Source organism: Apium graveolens, chromosome 11 (assembly GCF_009905375.1).
Source record: "Apium graveolens cultivar Ventura chromosome 11, ASM990537v1, whole genome shotgun sequence".
In the NCBI taxonomy this organism is placed as follows: domain Eukaryota; kingdom Viridiplantae; phylum Streptophyta; class Magnoliopsida; order Apiales; family Apiaceae; genus Apium; species Apium graveolens.
In genome coordinates, this window is record NC_133657.1 from 174,155,164 (window position 1) to 174,175,117 (window position 19,954).

At 34.8% G+C, this 19,954-nt stretch overlaps 1 long non-coding RNA gene across 1 annotated transcript; it reads right to left on the reverse strand.

The window, feature by feature from the left end:
* Positions 1–4,743: 4,743 nt before the first annotated feature.
* Positions 4,744–5,370, reverse strand: LOC141697205 (uncharacterized). The gene is made up of 3 exons (XR_012564641.1): positions 5,303–5,370; positions 5,100–5,198; positions 4,744–5,018 (listed from the first exon to the last, which is right to left on the reverse strand). It is a non-coding gene; the product is annotated as an uncharacterized LOC141697205 (long non-coding RNA).
* Between the last annotated feature and the right edge of the window lie 14,584 nt (positions 5,371–19,954).

Sequence of the window (19,954 nt, forward strand, 5' to 3'; positions counted from 1 at the left end):
CCGAGAAAGAAAAAGTATCCCTAGATAGTGGCTTATAGCTGATCTTGATTGAGTCACTTGACAATGTAATATAAAATAACATTCTCAACTGTGACACTGCTAAGCAGATATGGGAAAATATAGAGATACTTTGTGAAGGAACAGAAGAAGTTAGGCCAAATCAAAGAAGGTTACTGATTTCATAGTATGAGGATTTCATGGCTAAGCCAAAGGAAAGTATTATTGATGTGTTTGAAAGGTTTAACAAGCTGATTAATGACTTGCAGCTGCATGACAAATACTATGAAGCTGAAGAAGTGAATTTGAAGTTTTTTCTTACACTCCCTGATCATTTGGAACAGAAAATTTCAGCAATCAGAGAAGGGAGAGACTTGAGCAGAATAACTCTAGAAGTTCTATATGGAATCTTAAAAATATAAGAATTAAAAATGATTCAAAGGAAATCATTAAGAGCTGGTCAAGGGCATGTTGTAGATGGTTCAAGTGCTCTAATTATCAATGAAAGCCAGACCTCTAATGATGAGCCAAGATCCCAGACTCCAGTTGCCTCAACAAGTGAGCAAAGAAATAATGATTCACAGGAACAAGTCATACTAGAATTGGAAGAAGATGAGTTATACACCCTGGATGAACTTGATGAGCTTGATCAGTCAATGGCCTATTTGGCAAGAAAGTTCTCTAATATTAGAGTAAAGAATCCAAGATTCTTCTAGGGTAAAGGACAATCATTCAACAAAGACAACAGCTGGAAAGGAAAAAGGGAAGTACACATCTGATAGCAAAAATGGTTACAAAACTGGATCTGTTGAAAGATCAAAGATAAGGTGCTCTAACTATGATGAGCTAGGCCATTTTGCTACATAATGTAGGAAACCCAAGAAAACAAAGAAAGACAAAGCTTATCTTGAACCGGAAGCAAAGTATGAAGCTCTTCTGAAGAAACAGCAAAACAAAGCCTATATTGCAGAGTGAAAAAGTTAGGATGATTCTGATAATGATGAAGATGAGGAAGTTAGAAATTATGCACTTATGGCCTTGGAGCAAGGTGAGTCATCCTCATAAAAAACACAGGTACCAACTCTTACCACCATTGATTTAAATATGAGTCAATATAAGAAAACTGTTGAAAAGATGAGCACATAAATGTTTCATATTCATACAAGTATGGTTGCTGCTAATGAAGAGGTTAGCAGACTGACAAAGATAAATGAGAAGCTTGAAGATGAGAAATAAGAAACTGAGTTATTGTTGGTAGAGCTTGAAGCTGTCAAACAAGAAAATGCCTATCTGAAGAACAAGCTCAAGTGTGCAAATAAGATTGAAGCTGTGTTAAGGGAGAAGTTAGAAAAGAATGAAGTCAGATTGAAATCTTTCAGGAATGCATCTGAGTTGGTTGAATAATACCATGAGAAGAACAAGCCATGTGCAAATATTGCTATTGGTCTTGATTATGATGCCTTGAACAATAAGAAGAAAGCTGTAGGTGAAAATGGGAAGGCAAATGAAAATGAAGATGTTCCAGCTATGCTGAAAAAGTTTAGCTCACCTATGTTCAAAGCATGTGAAGTGAATTTCAGTGAAGAGGAGTTGATCATAAAGCAATAAATTGCTGATGAAAATATTGAGAGGAAAAATGCAGAAACAACTCAAACTTCAAAAACTGAAAACAAGCTCATTGATAACCAAGATTCCAAGACACCTGTCAAGGAAACAAAAACTGAAGATGTAAGAAAGAAGAAGAAGAATAGAAATGGGAAGATTGGGATAAACAAAAGTAATAATTTTGCTTATGTTGCAGATGCTCCAAGAAAGAAATGTGAAAAGTGCGGCTCTGTGAATCACCTAACTCACCTTTGTAAAAAGGTTGTTAGCAAGCCAGTTGAAGGAGTCTGCAAGTAAAATGAAGCCAAGGTAAATGATCCCTATTCATTTTGTGATAAGTTTGACTGCATTCCTTGTAACTTAAAAGTAACGAAAAGTTGCCACAAGCTAAAAGTACATCTTAAAGAAGTCAGTATCGGGTATATAGTTGCAAGGGAAAATGCACAAACATCTATGAATGCTATTCTTTCTGAAACTTCTAACTCCACTTCTGCTAAATCTGTTAACAAGAAGAAAGTACCCAACACTACTTGGGTTGCTAAACACACTTAAAACTCATTGGGTGTAGGGCAAAATGAAGAAGGTCATATGAATTATAGACAGCGGATATTCCAGGCATATGACAGGTGATAAGGCCCTGCTATTACAGTTTGAGAAAAAGGTTGGCCCTTTGGTGACCTTTGGAGACAACAACAAAGGATTCACAATGGGATATGGCAAGATTATTTCTGGAAATATTGTCATTGATGATTTAGCATTGGTAGCTAGTATTGAAGTAAATCTTCTCAGTGTCATCCAGTTTATAAACAAGGTTTTAAAGTTTTATTTGACAAAGAAGAATATATTTTCATCAGCAAGAAAACCAATGAAGTTGCTCTGAAAGGAGCAAGGAAAGGAAGATTGTTTGTTGCAGACTTGGACTCAACAAATGAGAGTGGAATTTGTTGCTTCTACACCAAGGCATCCATAGAGCAAAGCAAGTTATGGAACAAAAAACTCTCACATCTAAATTATAAGGCAATCAACACTCTGGTCAAGAAAGAGTTGGTGATAGACATGCCAAAATTAGAGTTTGCTCAAATTGAAGTCTGTGAAGCCTGCCAGAATGGAAAAATGAAAAGATCAAGTCACAAGTCAAATACTGTGAATTCCATAAGTGCACCATTGCAACTTATTCACATGGGCTTGTTTGGGCCAGTGAATATCTTATCAATCTCAAGGAACAAATATGCACTTATGATGGTGGATGAATACTCAAGATATACATGGGTAGAATTTATGCATTCTAAAACTGAAACTCCACACATCATAATTGAGCACATAAAGAAGATAGAGAAACAGGCTGAAGATCAAAACTGTGTGAAGAGATTGAGAAGTGATAATGGAACAGAATTCAGAAATGCAACATTGAGTGAATTCTGAAAAAAAAAGGTATTGTTCAAGAGTTTTCTGCTGCTAGAACACCTCAACAAAATGGAGTAGTTGATAGAAAGAACTGAACATTAGTAGAAGCTGTAAGAACAATGCTGCAAGATGCCAATCTGCCAACTAGTTTATGGGAAGAAGCTGTAAACACTGCATGCTACACCCAAAACAGATATCTCATTAACAAGGTTCATGTCAAATAACCTTACTCAATCATGTCTAAGAGAAAGCCTACTACAAAGTATCTTCATGTGTTTGGAAGCAAGTGTTACATCTTAAAAGATAACTCTGAATATGTGGGAAAATTTGACTCAAAGGTTTTTGAAGCAATTTTTCTGGGATATTCATTGGAGAGAACTGCCTACAAGGTCTATGTAATTGATCAAAAGAAGATCATAGAAAGTACATATATGACTTTTGATGATGACAAGTGTATATGCTTGAAATGTCTTGATGAAAATGAAGCCGAAGCCCTTGCATTTGAAAATCTCAACAGTAACGGTGATTCTGATGAAGAGGATAAAGAAAATGCACACCATATGATGAATGAAGAGACTACTAAACAGGAAAATCATGAAAATAGAAACTCATCTCATACACCTGAATTTACCAGTCATCCAAATAATGAAGAAAATGATGAAGGCACCAGGAAACAAACTCACACCAGAAAATGGGATATGAGTCACAATCAAAATGTAATAATTGGTGATCCTAATGTTGGTGTAAGTACTAGAAGTTCATATTTTCTGCCTCAAGTAGAGCCCAAGAAAATTGAAGAAACTCTTATGGATCCTGATTGGATATCTACCATGCAAGAAAAGCTTAATCAGTTTGAAAGGAACAAAGTTTGGGAGTTAGTTCCTGCACCTAAGAACAGAAGTATAATTGGAACAAAATGGGTGTTCAGGAACAAGATGGATGAGAATGGTCACTACTAGAAAAACGTCAATAGACATCGGTTAAAAACCGATGTCTATGTATGTAAAAATCCGATGTCTTCGTGGGTGATGTTAAAGACCCCCCTATTTAACATCGGTTTTAAACTGATGTTAAATTGAGCATAAAACATCAGTTCCAAGTTTAAAACCGATTTCTATATCTTGATATTAAATTTCCCATGCATATCTAATCTTCATATATCATCATAATATGATATTTTTATCAATTTAAATATATGTGAGCTAAGCAAAATCTTTCAATTTAAACAATAAACTGATGTTACTAGTACCAGTAACAACAGTTTTCATCAAACAACCGATGTTAATAGTACCTTTGACATCGGTTCTTCATTGGTAACTGATGTCTATTTTTGACAAACTGATGTCTATGATGATTAATAACATCAGTTTTTTGTTTCAAGTTTTTTTTTGCTGTAGTCTTTAACATCGGTTTTTACTGATGTCAATGGTCAACTAGAACTGATGTATCAAGCTTTGATAGACATCATTTTTTTATTTTGTAGCAGATGTTTATAGTATTACATTAACACCAGTTTTATGTCAATAAAATGATGATAAATGGCTTTGTTTTAAAATCAGTTGGTTTGTATAAAATGATGTCTGATCACCTGTTTTATCCATGCAAAAATCAGAAACACAGATGCCAAAAAATTGCCAGAAAACCAAGCAATTGCCATTTAACAACCAAATTCAGCTCCAATATTTACCAAACTATCATTCAATCTCCAGCCATCCAAATTAACATCCCAATCTCCAAACATCCAAATTATCATCCCACCATACTAGCTACATAGTTTCAAATCTAAACCACCAAACATGAAGTACTAGACATTCATCCATATTTTCTAATTACTAGTTACAATCCGAATACATGTAACCAAAATAAAGGTGTTTTTCAGATTGCAATATAGGTACCAGTCGCCAAGCTAGAGTCGCCAACAACTACATGATGGATTGGATATAATCAAGCGTCTCATAGCGAACGATGTCAAGGTCCTCCTCTGTATAAGACTTGCGACTCTTGGAGGCCCACTGGAACACAAATATACTTATGTCATTCCTCAACCAACTGAAAAGTAATATTCATACAATTAAGAAAAGTAAAAAATATACCTTGTCTAGCAACTTCATCTCCTGGTCCTCAATTAAATCTTTCATATATCGCATGACCACATATCCACATTCTGTGCCACCTGGTTGTTTAGGGCATCCCTATACATTCCAATAAATTGTTGACAATTAGTGAACGGGGAAGATTAATCATAATTCCATATTTTACAAAAATGAAAAATTAAAAAAATCGACTAAATACTCACAACAAGGTTTTTAATTTTGGGATTCTTGTTTACCCGTCCTTCTTGAGCATTATAAGATCTCACTGCCCTGTAAATGTTATAATTATAAAATACAGTGTCAAATCCGTTAATTACCGATTACATTCAATATATAATTGTAAGTTGAAGTAAAAAATTACCGCATTAAAGCCTTTTCAAGGTCCTGGGGATGAGGATGATGAGGCAATGGATTAAGGATGAAAATTTCTGATTCCCAAAACACAACTAAAATCCAATGTAAACTGTTTTCATTATAAACAAATTAAAGTGAGCAAAATGTAATTTAAAAAATACATATCCGACAATTTTATATACATTATAATTAATTTACCAACAACTATATGACTAATCAAGGCCATACAATATTTTAAAATAGGACGCACAAAAAGAGACATACTTGTAGTTATAAGGCATAAAGTTCATCCGAAGAACTCCATCTTTCAGCCTTTGCACAACATATTCATTAAATTCATCATTCAACTTGTATGTGGACGGATGAAGAAAAGCAAACATCGATGACAAATCTCTACCCGGCCTATCCCGAAACACTGAATACAAATACCTAAAAAATAAAAAAAATACAAATTACATTTTCTGTAAATAGATCATTACTATATAAAATGAGACCAGATTCTAAAAAAGTATAAAAAGAAGCTTACGCCATGTATATTGATATAGCAGACTGTCCAATCATTTTAAACTCTAGCAATTCAAGTATGTTCTCATGAAGCAAATATACAGTTCTTTCAATTCCAAAGATTTGAAAATCACATGGAACCGGTATCGAATTTCCACTTTCCTTCATCACTGTCGATGCAAATTTGTACAAAAGCCTAAAGCGAGGAGGCACATTGTCCTTTGGCTTCACAGAATTAAATGCATTATGCATTCTTTGCACCTCACTCACATTCCGCGCATTTTTCCTTTTCTGTAAATAAATATTTAAGCATATAACCGGTATTATTCACTTTAGTGCAAATTTGTACAACCTCCTAAAAATAATGACACTTGGTTTGTAATTAAATTATATACCTCGGAACCAGTAGTGGAGGTGTATATGATCATGTCTTTGGGCCATGCCAAATGAGAACCGATGGCTTGCTGGACGGTTTCTATCTCACCAACCACAGGAACAGGCACCAAAGCATCGTCCTGGATGCTTCCGTCCACCCCAACACGAACAAACCCTGGTTCTAGAGGCACTCCATGAACCTCTCTACTCATTTCATCTCCGTCATCAAAAACAACACCAAAAGCTACCTTGTTATCAATGCTCTCCACTGCCATTTCACATTTGCGAGGACCCTATAGTTTATAATTATAAATCAAAATAGACACTATTGGCTCAAACAATTTAATAACATGCAATATTATCATAGAAATCAATCAAGTATACACTGTAATTGTATACATTTTGTCCCGGTGGACCAGGAGGAGGAATAATAACAACAAAATCTGCACCATCTTTATCCTCAACGGTCATCAATTCATCTTCCATCAAATCTTTTGCAACTTTCCTTCTGTTCTTTTGTTCTTGTTCTTGTTCTTTTACCCCAGGACAACTTGCTTTTTCAGACATTGGTGAATGTAGATTGCCCCCAGCAACCAAAGCTTTCAACTCAGCAATTTGCAACTCAAGATTATGAAACTGCTCTTTGGTAACGTGATTTCTTGTCTGTTTCGGTAAATCGAAGTACAATGTTGGAGGTATGAAGTTTCCAACCCCACGAACCCTTCCCGCATGCTCGGGAGTTTCCAATACACTGGTGAGTACATCATTAGTTCCATCCGGCTTGAATTCACCATTTCTTTGCTTTTCGAGTAAGGAATCCTGTTAAAACCATGAGAGTAATTAGGTATGATTGGAAAATTAAAGAAGCAAAAAATTATAATAAGTCTTACAATTTGTTGAATTTTTTCTGCCAGTTCTGGGTCAAGAGTCCCATCTTCTGTCATACGGGCTTTTTTCCACATAATTGCCCTATCTGGCCTTTCTTCAGGCTCCAACCTCCCCGAGCGTTTCTACAAAAATTAAGATACATTCATAAAATTGAAAATATGAATACTACAAGAAAAATGATAAGACTCTTACTTCTTCTTCTTCCAATCCGATGTATCCTTTTCTTGACACTCGGTGTGGATATTTCCGTTGTCCCACTCTTTCACTCTGTTTTTTATTCTCTTCCTGTATACAAAATAAATCTTGTTGATTACTGTATTTTTACAATTAAATCTACTCCCAAAAAATCAAAAAAAAATATGGTCCTAAATTTAAATATATATATATATGTAAGTAATGCATACCTCCCACTCTTTTGTGACTCTAGCTGCAACAAATCGTCTCCATGCTTTCTTCCCGACAAAAGCATATTGCTTTGGTGGCTTCTGTAGCTTCTTCTTCTGCCTAACAAAAGGCATCACATGTTTCGCTGTCAATTTAGCCTTAAAATTTCTCCATTTTGCGCCTGCCGACTGTAGAATCCTCTTCCGACTTTCAGGAATCAGTTCGAACGTATCCTGAAGCACAAATTTAACAAGTTCAGACAGTGCAAATTTTTTTAAATAAAAACCATGAGATTAATGTCAATTGCGATTGTAAATGACATACCTCAAGATCATTCCATATTTTTTGTTTCAGTTCAGGGTCAACCTTTGGCCAAGTCGGAATGTCAATTGGCACCATTGTCCTTGCCAGCATACCTATGTAGGACTGCAGTTTGTGTCGTTCGTCTCCAACTGGAACTGCAACTCGATTGAACCGCAAATTCAATTTCTCTCCCCGCGCTTTCTTCATCACCACTTTGTGCATAGCACAAACGCCTCGTGCTGCTCCAGATGTCCTGCTTTTGGTAGATTGTGTAGTACTTTCAGTGGGTTGTGGAGCTGTCTGCTGGGGAACAATGGTGTCCGCTAGAGCAACCGGGTCAGGATTTGGTACCGCTGGAACAATGGTGTCCGCTGGAACAATGTGATTTTCATCCAATGATTCTTTAGACTGTTTTTTAGATTTTTTTCCTTTCTTTACCATATTTCCTGCATTAACCAAAAGGAGTAGGAATAATAGATAAGATTATCATCATACTAGGATTATCATAATCATTCTAGCACAACACACATCTAATGCAAGATATATAATTAACTACACAATCGCCTTTTCAACGTATAACAACATACAGCAGAACACATAAAGCATTTACATATTTTTATCAGTTGCTTCTACAAATTCTAATACTTACACTCATAATAAAACTCCAAGTAATAAAACTCCAAGTAATTATATCATATTTTAGCATTTCATACATATCATACAACAAATTATTTATCCTTGGATCGCTTCTTCAGCCAGATTCCTTCGCCATCCTTTCTTTTATTGCCAGCATTAGACTCTTCGTCGTCATCAACACCAGAATCAACTATGGGGATGTTAGAGCAGAATGGAGGGTTTTCTAGAATTGTGTCTCCAAGATCATCATCATTGTATATCTCGTGATAGTCTCTAGTTGTTGAGGTCAATACGACTGACCAGTTGGAATCAACGGGATCTTCGACATAGAAAACTTGTTTCACTTGATCAATGGACACATATTTGTCATTCTTGTGGCCTTGTCGACTAAGGTCCACAAGTGTGAAGCCAAGTTCATCAGCCTTGACACCTCTGTCACAGTCTACCCATTTGCACAAGAACAACGGGGCTTTAAATGAGTGGTAATCCAATTCCCATATTTCTTCAATCCTCCCGTAAAATGTCATATCACTCTCTACGGGATTTAAATCCTTAGCACTAGAAACTTGGACAGTCTTAGCAACTAACGAGACTCCACTATTTTGAACAACCCTAGCATCGTCTCGCTCCTTTGTGAAGTATCAGATTCCGTCAACTAGATAGCCATCATAAGTCAAAACAGTAAATGATGGTTTTCCTGCTAGCCACCTTATCGTTTCAGAAACACCTTCGACTTTCTCGTTCAATTCAGTCATAACTTTGTTCTCAAACCATTCAGCAAATAGCCTATTATGCTCCCCAATCATCCACTGAATAGTCTTTTTTTTTCCTTCATAATTTTTTTCAAGCAACTCCTTATGCATCCTTTGAAAATACATAAATTTTTTGGTTACAAACTAAAATAATGCTTATACATAAGTTTTTGTGAAGGCATCGTATACATTCGGTTCACCTTCTTCCCAAAGTTTTTTCAAATCATCAACTAACGGTTGTAAGAACACATCAAGGTTGTTACCTGGTTCATGTGGACCGGAGACCAATATAGTTAACATCATAAATTTCCTCTTCATACATAACCACGGAGGAAGATTATATGTTACCAATACTACCGGCCAACAAGAATACCGATTAGTCAGCCCATTGTTATGTGGGTTAATACCATCAGCCGACAAAGCTAGTCGAAGATTTCTTGGCTCACTTCCGAAGGCAGGCCACCTGTAATCGATATTCCGCCAAGAAGGAGAGTCGGCAGGGTGGCGCATCTGGCCATCATGAATTCTTTGGTTGGAATGCCATGTCAACAACTCAGCTGTCGAAGAAGATTTAAACATTCGTTTAAATCTCGGGATGATCGGAAAGTACCACATAACTTTTGCCGGGATTTTATACCTTTCTCTACCATCCTTACCCACCTTCCAGCGAGATAGCTTGCACTCTGGACACTCCGAAGCAGTCTCATTTACACCCCTGTATAGAACACATTCATTGGGACACGCGTGGAATTTTGTATACTCGAGGCCTAAATTCGAAAGAGTCTTATTTGCTTCATATGTGTTAACAGGTAATGCATTATCCTGAGGTAGGAATGAGCCAATTGTAGAGAGAAGATCGCTAAATGCGCTATCACTCACACCGAATCTCGCTTTCCAGTTATGTAATTTTAACACCGAATCTAATTTTGTGAAGTCGCTGCCCTCAAATAAAGGTTGTTGAGCATCGGCCACAAACCTCTTAAAATCATGCGAGTCTTTATCATAGTCATCGCCCCCTGATTTACCCCCCGGATTACGATATGCTGCTTCACAAACCACAGCAGCTTGTGAAGCACCAGCAGCCGCCGCTTCCGATGCAGCAGCCGCTTCTGATGCAGCTTCAAAGGCTGATTTAAATGCATCTGCATTCTGCTCCTCTTCATGAGGAGGCACTGTGCTACCAACAGACGACCTACCAGTCTTGGATCTATGCCAAATCCAATCAATATACCCAAGACTAAAACCATTCTCGTAGAGATGACCCCTTATTACTTTGACCGGAAATTTTTTGAAATTAACACATTTACAGCAGGGGCAAGGTATTTTTTTTAGGATTTTTACAATTTTCTTCGGCGTAAATCAAAAACTTTTCAACCCCGACTTCATATTCCAACGAATCCCTCTCTTTTGAAATCCAATCTTTCTCCATATTCGTAGGATAACCTATTTCCTACCTAATTTCCATATCAAATATTTCAAAAAAACAACGTACAATTAGTAATATATATGTATTACTATGTATAATTACCGGCAAAGTAGAACACGACACTGATTGATTAAAATGATGAAACGAAACACAGAACAAAGCTGAGCACGCCACTAGACAATAAACATAGCAAATTAATATAATTTACGTCGATGCTCGTAAAGTATTAGCTTTCATAGGCCAAGAAAACTCTACTCACATGCTAATTATCATTTCTCAAACAACTTATTAATTAGCTACTTTGTTGTTTTATTACAACTATAAATAACTTATTCCCTCTCTCTGTTTCATCCGATTAAAACGGATTGCAACAGACTGCCGTTACATTCATTTTTAGAATATAAATCATATAAATCTAAGCTACAATCATATAGCAGAACCTACAAGTTCTGCTTGATTAATTAGAGGTTGATTAATTCATTAAAGTACATATATACAAGAGTACTGTAAATTTATAACACCACAAAACTTTATAAAGTACTTGCACAAAGTTAAACAATGACCATTACAGAAATTAACCAATCGTAGTCGCCTAAAATTAGTAACTACCCTATTCTTCAACATTCATATAGTTCTAAAAAACATACAAACATACTCAAAAACATCGAAATTACCCCTCTTCAATACCTCTAAATCAAAATTAACCAAAAAATACCACTAAAAACATTCCCAAAATCAAAATTGATTGTTATTCCTTTTCGGTAATCTGCATTATACTATCAAAAAATCTGCATTATCAAAAAATCTGCATTATCGATTTAGTAGTACAAGACATGGCATGCATTTTAATGTTTACATTATACTATAAATTCCTGGCATTTTATATATGTTTACATATATAAAAATTATATGTAAACTGAAAATAACAAAATCATATCATTTAAACAAAATAAAAAAAATAAATAAATCATAAGCAAATTAGGGTTTGCTATAGGACAAGTAACTCATTTCCATACTAATTAAACAAGCAGATGCAGATGAGTAAACTAATTAAAAAATAAAAAATTAGGGTTTCAAATTGAAACCCCCAATTCTGAAATTAGGGTTTAAAACTTACCTAATTCAAGCCTTGGTGAAATGCAACCTTAAACTCCAACTTAGCTTCAATCTCCAACCTTAAACTCCAACTTAGCTTCAATCTCCAACTCCGACTTCGACTTCGACTGCAACTCCGACTTCGACTCGATACAATGCAACAAAAATGAGAGCAGCAAGGTAAAATGAGAGCAGCAAGGTGAAATCTACACAGGAAGGTGAAATAAGAGCTGAGAGAGGGATATGTTCTTGGTGATGAAATGAGAGATGAGAGAGTGATGAAATGAATACGTTTTTGTTTTTTGTTTGTTATTTTTTGTTTTGTTAGTTTTTGATTTTTTGTTTCATTTTTTTGAAAAAGTGGGGGAAGATGTGGGTGAAAAAAGGGGGAGAATTTTACTAAGTCAAAAAACAGGGGGGGGAACACTTGGAGGGAATGAATTATTTGGTTAAGGGGGGAAACGGGGAAGGCACGTTGATTAATTTTTTTAAAACAGACATATAACATCGGTTGGGCTAAAAAACTGATGTTTATAACAACAAAAGACATCGGTTACCAAAAACCGATGTAGAAAACACCTTTTACATCGGTCAAAAAAGCAACCGATGTCTAAGAGGTGATGTCTATTCTACTTTTTCTAGTAGTGGGTATAGTTACAGGAAACAAGGCAAGGTTGGTTGCAAAAAGGCTACTCACAAGAAGAAGGAATTGATTATGATGAAACTTTTGCTCCAGTTGCAAGACTTGAAGCAATAAGGATTTTTCTAGCATTTGCTGCACATTCAAACTTTAAAGTGTATCAAATGGATGTCAAGAGTGTCTTCCTAAATGGTGAGTTGGAAGAAGAAGTTTATGTGCAACAACCACCTGGCTTTGAAGATCCATAATTTCCAGATTTTGTGTACAAGCTACTCAAGGCTCTATATGGACTAAAGAAGGCACCTAGAGCTCGGTATGACACTACTGATAGATTTTCTACTTAAACATGGTTTCACTAGAGGAACAATAGACAAGACACTCTTCTACAAGCTGCATGGTGGTGATATGATCCTAGTTCAGATTTATGTGGATGATATCATCTTTGTTTCTACTAATGAGAAGCTCTGTCAAAGATTTTCTAAGCTTATGCAAAGTGAATATGAAATGAGTATGATGGGGGAATTAAGTTACTTTCTTGGACTTCAAGTCAGTCAAAGAAGTGATGGAATCTTTATCGGCCAAACTAAGTATGTTAAAGATTTATTGAAATTTTTTGGCATGGTTGATTGTTCACCTGCATCTACACTTATGTCTACAGCAATAAAGTTGGATGAAGATAAAAAGGGCAAGAGTGTAGATATTTCAAGCTATAGAGGAATGATTGGATCATTGCTTTATTTGACGGCAAGTAGACCGGATATCATGTTTGCTACATGTCTGTGTGCAAGATTTCAAGCCAATCCAAAAGAATCACATTTGATGGCTGTGAAGAGAATTTTCATAAACTTGAAGGGGACTCCAAACTTGGGATTGTGGTATCTTAAGGGAACTATTTTTGAAGCTGTTGGATACATAGATGCAGATTTTGCTGGATGCAGGGTTGACAGAAAGAGTACTAATGGAAGCTATCAGTTTCTTGGAGAAAGACTTGTATCCTGGTATAGCAAGAAATAATAATATGTGTCAACTTCTACAACTGAAGCTAAATACATAGCTACTGGAAGTTGTTGTGCTCAAGTGCTTTGGATTAGAAATCAGCTAATGGACTATGGCCTTGTGTTACACAAAATTCCAATCATGTGTGACAATACTAGTGTTATATCTATTGTGGCTAATCCAGTTCATCTCTCTAGGACAAAGCAAATTGATGTAAGGTACCATTTTATCAGAGAACATGCTGTAAATGGTACCATTGAGCTCATTTTTGTTCCAAAAGAAAAACAATTAGTTGATATTTTTACTAAACCTTTGGATGAAGCATGTAATAACCCCAAAAATTTTGAACTTTTTGTAACCCTTATGAATAGAGATTTTGCTGATTATGCTGAATAAGAAAACTTTTCATGCCACACTTTGTAGGGGTTCTTTTATTGATATTCTGAGATCTTATTAGTACTCTATATGGTATATTAGTGTATGTAAAGATCGTCAGAATCCAAATTCAAACACTTTGATTTTTCCCGAAAATCCACCAGATACAGAAAGAATTGAGTATAGGGTAACATGATTAAAAGGATTTTAATTCAAGGATTATAAGAGAGGATCATAAAAAGAAGAAAAAATGACAAAAAACCTCTTTTTTTAAACTTTGTGACAAGAATACCATTTTTTGGAATGTTTGGCCAAAAATACCTACCTAATACGCATTTTAAAATGGGGTATTACTAATACGCATTTTAGAAATGGGTAACTTGTATAAAAAAATTAAAAAAAAAATTATGGATACGCATTCGTGAGATGCGTATCATGCCTTTACAAAGCATGATACGCGTGTCAGGAATGCGTATCATGATTTTACTTTTTTTTTAATTTTTTTTTTATTTTTTTTATTTTTTTTAAATAATACTCATTTGTCAAATGCGTAATAGCCTTACCCATTTTTGAAATGCGTATTAGAAATATATTTTTGGCCATATCTTTCAAAAACGGGTATTCCTGTTACATTTTCTTAAAAAAAAGGTATTTTTGGCCTTCACCCTAAAAAGAATATAAAATATTGAGAAAGGTTTAGGGGAACCCAAGTAATAAGATCCTGGGTATGATCCCTCAAACGATAAACGAGAACGAAAGTTAAGCGAACCGTATAACAGATCAGCGGTCATTAGCTAAGTAATTAGGGGTTAATCAAAGAGGTTAATGGATGATGATGTCATCACACCAACAAGAGGAAGACAAGTGTGGGAAGATGACATGAGAGGATGACATAAGCATGACACAATGGGAAGGAATTGTTGGTTGATTATAAGCCACACAAAATTTACCATGGTAATAATTCAATTAACAACAAAAACAAAGCAACCAAGCCAAAACAAATCAAAAACACAAAACACAAGTTGACTTTCACTTTCCAAGCAAAGAAGCTCTCGGCTTCATCTCTTTTTCAAAGAAGAAAATAATCCAAATTCAAGTTCCAAGCTTTGTTAGTTAGTGAGGTAATTATCCAAGGTTCCTTGTACATAGATATAGATATCCTATGAATCTAAACTTCCAATTGCTTCATAATCTCTTCCAATAATTCATGGAAGAAGAGAGTGAATAGTGTTTTTCAAGAACTTGAAATTTTGATCTTGTGTTTTTGTTTAGATAAAGCTTTAGTAAGGATTTTCCAAGGTTGTTTCAAGCTCATTAGTTACTCCTACTCTCAAGGAAGGTATAATCTCTTAACCTAGCATTATTATTGAATGTTAAGAGCTTGTTATGAGTATAATAGTTCATGAGAAGCATGGTTATTGAATATTTAGAGATTGGTTGGTTTTGTAATGTTTTTGGAGTTGTAAATCTTGATTATTAGTTAATGAACTTAAGTATAAGCTTTTAGTTCATGATTTAGAGTAGTATAAATTGGAGAACTTGAGATGTTGGGGTTGTTTTAGTAGATTATGGATGGAGTTTGGTTGTAGTAATGATTGTGGGATTGATTGTGGATTGATTTTGAGTTGTACAAATTTGGTAATCGCGTAAATATAGCCGTCATAATGCCCGATTTACCTTAGACTGCTTTTGTTCTTAACATCAGGACCCGTGAACTCACTGTTAGGTTTTTACCATTGCCATGATTAGATAGTTCATGTTACGAGCTTCGTTTTGTAATGTGGTTCGCTTGAATCCGATGTACGGTTTAGGAGAAACGACCGTTTTAAGTAACGGCGTTTCGCGACCGAACCATTACCCCTTGCCTTACTTTGAAACCTTGGTTAAGGCCCTTAAATGACTAATTGGAGTATGAAACAATTATGTAAAGTGGGTTAGGCAGTTGGTAGGGTACTCGCGAAAGAATCACCTTAAAACTCTTAATGGTTAATTTATTAAAAATGATGGAGCCCGAGGGTACTCGAGCGACTTAAGTGAATCATTAAGCGCAAAAGCGAGCGTTAGAGTCTAATTGGTTAAAAGTCTAGATTCTTAAGCGACTTTGGTTTAATTCCAACTTATATGTTGTTTATAGGTTACTAGACTCAGTGCCAGGTCTTTTACCACCCCCAGTCGCTCAGGCAAGTTTTCTACCCGTTATACTGTTGTTGTGATGTATATATGTATATGCATTATCTTGTGATAAATGCATGATTGTTATTAGAAAAATCTTACGATATATTGGAGCATGCTGATATGGTTTATATGCATGCCTGTTTCATAATATTTGTGGCGCCCTCCAAACCCGGGTCAGAAGTTTGGGGTCCACACACATATACACACCTTATTTCTAACCTGCTTATAACAATAATAAAGATAACAATAATATGCAGTGACCATATTTACCAACTACCACGGATCACAACAGGTTAAAGTATGCACACAAGCCACACATCTACTTATATTACATACCGTTCAAATCCCAATCATTCAAACTCAAACTGAGTATTAAACTTTAATACAAACTTTTAAAGACTTAAATTATTCCAAAAGAAGCCTACTAGCTCAGCTTTCTCAACCTGAACCCCTAGCTATCGCGCTGGACTGGGGATCCTCGTTACCAACTGGTTCCTTTTTAACTGAAAAGAATATAAACAATATCGCACAAATGAGCTAACTAGCTCAGCAAGTCACTAATGACAAAACTGAGAATAATGATCATCAAGAGAACATGATTATGATATCAAGTGAACAATGGATTATGATTTAGAATTGGATATTATACTTTTAATTTAAAAACCAAGGTTAGGCTGCTGATCAGTCACGCACTAACCCTGAGCAAGGCACACAATATTGCTCTAACTACTGGATCCAAGGCACACATTGGCCTAACTTGACCATTATATGGTCTGACCATGAATCTGGTCCACAATTTTATAAAAACAATCCAATTCTAACATAATAACAGAATAAGCAATAATAAACAATAACCAGAATCATTAACAACAATGAGTGTTTAACAATGAAATGGTTTCAATCCTTGTAAGGATCAACAAGGTAATTTCAAAGCTTGGATGCTGGGTAATGAAAGAATTGGATAACAAATGAATCAATGTTTCAGGGTTTCAAGGATTTGGTCTTTCAAAGCATAAGATATCATGGATTGAGTATATAAGTAATTCAGTTCAGCGTTTGGTATTTAGTTTGTATGTATTTGTGGAGTAGTATCGTAGATTCGTGGTTCATGTTTGGGTATACAACTAATCAATGGTCTAGAAAGAATCAGGTTACAGCTCAAGATCAATAACTGGAATCAGGGTTTAGGTTTCTGTGCTTCAAAGCACTTGCAATATCACATGATTATCAAGTACTACAATATCTCGAGAAAGTTCAGAACACTTGCCTGGTACTAGCTTACTATTCTGCACTCGCTTCCAATCTCAATCGTCTTACTCCTCAACTACCTGTTTCCCTTTCCTACGCCTTGCCTCTTCTGCTCACATATCATAAACATCTATCAATAATCGACTCATAGAGTTCTATTCAACATATACTTCTATCTACCCTTCGTTTTATCCAAATCCGATTTACGGATTGAAAGTTATGCAATAATCAAGTAAACACCGAATATATAGACTAATAGTCAATCGACAAGTCACATATAACACATAATACATCACGTAATCAATGATATATTATTTATAAAGAAGTCTCCGGGTCATAAATAGGCTTTCGGGTATTTAAAATGATTTTTAAAATATTTTTCGGAATTAAAACGGGCCGTTGGATCAATTTCGGGTTAATAAACAGGGTTCGGTTGGCCAATTCTGGCTCCGAAACAATTTTATACTAATTATCGAGCCTTGGAAATAATTTAGAATAATATTTTAAAGCTCGAAACTATTTTTCGGAATTTTTAAATCATTTTTAAGTAATTATATCTAATTAAATAATTAATTAAAATCAATTAATAATTAATTAAATCAATTAATCAATTAATTTCCAAATTAATTGACCAATTAATCGATTAAAAATTAACTGAAATTAATTAACTAATTAATTCAGATTTATTTCTGAATTAAAAATAAGTTTCGGAATTAAAATACTAATTTTTAGAATTTTCAGAAATTAAAAACGAATTTTTATAATAAAAATAAATAGGAAATATGATTTTTAAACATTTTTAAAACAAAAATTCCAATTTTTGCAAAGTCTGGAAACCTGGGGGACCAAACTTCATCGTTTTCAAAAGTACAGGGACCAAACTGCAATTTTGCAGTTTCAGTCGCCGGAAAAGTCGGGGGTGGCCGGAGAACTCACCTCCGGCATCCTCCCACCACCATCACCTCCAGAATTAAACTACACAACACCAGGAACCTATATCTGCAATCAAAATTCATCAATAACCCCAGACTTGGCCGAAATTTGATCAAGAAACTCGCCGGTTTCCGGCGGGTTCGACGTAAACTTCAAAACACAACTCCCTTCTCTACAGACCTCGTTGATTCATGAAACTTGTACGACTAGATTGCAAATTTCACAGAGAATACAATACACTATACCACAACATCAATCTATTTCAGAATAAGAAACCCCCAAATTTCAATTAAGAACATTCATACGGGTTATAAACCCTAATTTTAAAATTCGAAAATCAAACTCAAATTTGAACATGTTATTGAACTCCAAATCAGACGTATAATATATCAAAATCATCAGGAAAACAAGATCTACAACATGCAATCATCAAATCATACAAACAATCATCCGAACAAAAATTCATATTTTTAATAAATTTAATTCGAAAATAAATAAATTTTCAGAAAATAAACCTTTGATTCTGCAGTGAAACAAAGCTCAGAATCTGATAGAACACTTCAAATCCTTCGTTTTGGTTACTCAAGCTTTGAAAACAGAGATCGGTAACGCCTTCGTTTTGCTGTTTGATTCTTAGAACAGTTTATGTAAGGGTTTTTCTCTGAAAATTATAGAATTAACTATCTGCAAATGATTTTGATACGAAATAAAATACGGAAAAAGGCTATTTATAATTACGGAAAATTAGTATCCCGTTGGATCATTTTGGATATAAAACGACACGTTTATTTATAAAAACTGATCCAAACGGTATCGGTTTTCGGGATAATTATCCAAATCAGTACAATTTGTACTGCGGTCTTAGTCTCAGCGCCTGGTTACACGTACTACGAAGTGATAATTGGGATAGTTTAATAAAAAGCTCCCGTTTATCGAAAATACGGGTTTTATTGATTTACCGAAACGAATATTGTATCGAAAATGTTCGCCGGGACCCGCGCAGAACAAACCGTACGCCGGATCGAAAAAGTCGAAACATGGAATATGCTCGGAATATTATAATTAGGTTAGGAAGGAGTTCTTGGAAGAGTTTCGGGTTCCAAAAACGTAACAACTATGACGTCGATTGGTTCCTGTTTTTATAAAATAGATTTTAAATACTCGGAAAAAGATTTTATAAATTTCATATGATCCTTATAAATCCATAAATCAACATAAAAATAATTAGGAAGATATGACAATTATCTATGTTTTATTTTGGACTAATAAAAATTGAAATACTCAATTAATACTATTTTTGAATATACAAATACAAATAACACTTAACAGTTAATTCACAGAATAGATACTGAACACACATAATAATTATTTAATTAGCAAAAATAATTACACGGTATATCCCAGATATTACAATATTGATATCTAATTGTTGATTCATGCTTATAAGTTGCATAATACCTATGCTAGAGATAAGCCGTAGTTGTGTATACCCTTAGTATAGGGGACCCAAAGGTGAACATTTTCTAAACCGGGAGGCGATGTTCCCGAGTATATTATATATATATATATATATATAGTTTTCAAAACTATTAATCGAATAAGGTTTATTCGATAAATTTATTTTATTAAATGAATATTATTTTGAATATTCATTCGAGGACTTATGACTCCGCTTATTATATTAAATGAATATTATTTTGAATATTCATTCGAGGACTTATGACTCCGCTTATTTACTAAATAATTTTCTTTATTTTATTAAAGAATAATG